Source organism: Rhinatrema bivittatum, chromosome 17 (genome assembly GCF_901001135.1).
Source record: "Rhinatrema bivittatum chromosome 17, aRhiBiv1.1, whole genome shotgun sequence".
Lineage (NCBI taxonomy): Eukaryota > Metazoa > Chordata > Amphibia > Gymnophiona > Rhinatrematidae > Rhinatrema > Rhinatrema bivittatum.
In genome coordinates this window covers 44708326-44711263 of record NC_042631.1, presented here as the reverse complement: position 1 = coordinate 44711263, position 2938 = coordinate 44708326, and positions in this window count along the sequence as shown.

Genomic DNA, 2938 nt, shown 5'->3' with positions numbered 1-2938 from the left:
ACACATCAGTTCCACCATTTTCCCAAGCGAACTTACACGTCTGCGTTCACGTTGAAAAGTGCCCCATCCAAACTGCCTGCAGAAATTTACACCTGGTCATTTCTGGGCAGAGTTTTCTCAAGATAATTTGGGCCAGATTTTCAAAGGGGTACTCGTGTAAGATAAGAGCATACCCCCCGAAAACCTGCCCAAGCTCCCTCTGCGTGCGCCGAGCCTATGTTGCATAGGCTGCCGGCGAACGCAAAACCTCGGGATGCACATAAGTCCCGGGGCGTGTCGCGGCCGGCGCGTCATCGGGGGGCATTCTGGGGGCAGGTAGGTGTGGTTCTGACCCGGGGCGTGGCCGTGGCCTCCGGACCAGCCGGCCCGGCGCGCGCAATTTACGCCTGCCTCGGACAGGCGTAACTTTTGGATTAAAGGTGGGGGGGGGGGGGAAATTAGGGTTGGAGGTGGGTTAGGGAGGGGAAGGTGGGGGGAGGCGGAGGGAACGAGGCAGGCTGCGCGGCTCGGCGCGCTCAGGCTGCCGATTTTACGCAGCCTTGCGCGCGCCGACCCCGGATTTTAAAAGATACGTGCAGCTACGCGCGTATCTTTTAAAATCCGGCGTACTTTTCTAAAATCCGCCCCTTTGTGTGCATACATTTGAAAATCAAAAGTATGGGCCTGATTTTAAAAAGCATTTACTCGAGTAAGTGGGCTTTTGAAAATTGCTGCAATATGCCATTGAATTGTCCATAGGATTTACTCACACGTTATCCATCTAAATGGCAAGTTTTGAGATATTTGGTCATTTGCCAGGCTAAATTATGGCCAGGTGAGTCATTATCTGGCTATAATTTAGTTAGATAAAAAAGAAGCATTCTGAGGCATGACAAACTTATCTGGTTAACTTACCCGATTTTCAACTGTAACTGGCCAAGTTAGCCAGGCAAGGTTAGACCTGCAGAGCAGGCCTGAGCACAGCCTCCATGACTGGATCACGGACAAGTAGCACGGTCAGTATTAAATTAATAAGAAATAAAAGGGCCAGTGGCTGAATCCCCTCCATTCCATCATACGTGACCCTGTTGGACCATGCACCATCCACCCCCACCCTTCCAACATAGATATAAACTCCAGGGTCTGTAGGTCAGGCCCCCCCCCCCCCCCCTTCCCTGGTTCCCTTAAAAGATCAGGCTGCCCTCCCACCCACTATATGTGCCACACTGACCTGCCCCCACCCCCTGACAACCCCCCCCCCCCCCCCCGCCTTAAAATGCCTGGCTGGGAGTGAGGTAAGCACTTCAAACCCTCTCTGTCAGAAGTGTACCCTCCATGCTTCCAGCGCTGACTCCGACAAGGCATTGCTAGAAGTGCCGGGAGCGGGGAGATGGTTATGTTGCTCCCGGCTGTGGTATCGGGGAGGGTCGTGGGGGGGTGGGGGAATTGACACAGCACATACACATTGCGGGTAGGTGGGTGGGGCTTGACTCTGGAGAGGCAGCCTGATCTCCTCTTTTTAAGGGAGCCAGGGAGGAAGGAGCCCGGGCTGCAAACCTTGGGACTTTAACTATGTAGGAGAGGTATTGGGGGGGGGGGGGGTGGTGCAGGGACAGAGGGGGACTCGGCTACTGGTAGTTTCATTTCATTTCTTATTTTTTTAATGTTGACAGTGCTACTTACTGGCTATCTTTTAAAGATACCCCCAATTCAATAGGAAATAATCTGGCTACACAAGGCCAGACAACTTAAAACCTAACCGGCTATGCTATATTCAAACACAGCCAGTTAGGATTTTCAGTTATCTAGCCATGTGTAGCCAGAATTTTCAGTGGGATTTATCCTGCTGAATATATGGAACAAGTTAATCGGCTAAGTTAGTCAGATAATTTGTCCACTAAATGGTCTACTGAATATTGACCTGAAGCTGTTTTTTTGAAAAGGTGTTTTCCGCCCAAATTATCCTCCAGTATTATAATTTAAAAGAAAATCAGTGGGATCAATCAGTTTAGTATATGAACATGTAGCCCATCAGATTGAATGGCATTCTGCTGCTGCTGAGACGACTATGGCTAAAGCAGACCTGCAGAGGACAGCAGCAGTTTTTGTACCTTAAATTGTGCCGGCAGGCTTTCAAATGATGTTCACTCGGGCCTTTATTTTTATTGCTGATAAGAACGTAAGTGCCATGCTGGGTCAGGCCAAGGTCCATTGAGCCCAGCATCCTGTCTCTGACAGTGGCCAGTCCAGGTCACTGATAGTCCATCTATTTCACTCCCGGGGATAAGCAATGGCTTTCCCACGTCTGCCTGGCTAATAACTCTTTATGGATTTCTCCCTCAGGAACTTGTCCAGCCCTCTTTTGACCCCCCACTATGTCACTTGCCTTGACCACGTCCTCTGGCAACAGATTCCATAGCTTGACCGTGCACCGAGTGAAAAACAATATTTCTACGATTTGTTTTAAATCTGCCGGTTGCTAGCTTCATGGAGTGCCTGCAGATCTTCGCGTTGTTTGAAAGAGTAAATAACTTGTTCCCGGTTTAACTCATGATTTTATAAATCTCAGCCGTCTCCCCTCTGTCATCTCGTCTCCAAGCTAAAGAACCCCAATCTATTTGTGTCGCCCTTCTCTGTACCCTTTCTAAGCCCTCCTTGTCTTTTTTTTTTTAATGGGGTGATCAGAAGTGCCCACAATACTCAAGCTACAGTTGCACCATGATGTACACATAGGCATTAGGATAGGCTCAGTTTTATTCTCTAGTCCTTTCCAAATAATTTCTAACATTATATTTGCATTTTAGACCGCTGCTGCACACGGAGTTGAAGATTTCAAGGTATTATCCACAGGGACTCTGAGGTCCTTTTCCTGGTGGTGACTCCCCCACAGGACCCAGCATCTTGTACCTGTAGTTGGAATTATTTTTCCCTACGTGCTTACTTTGCACTTGTCCACATT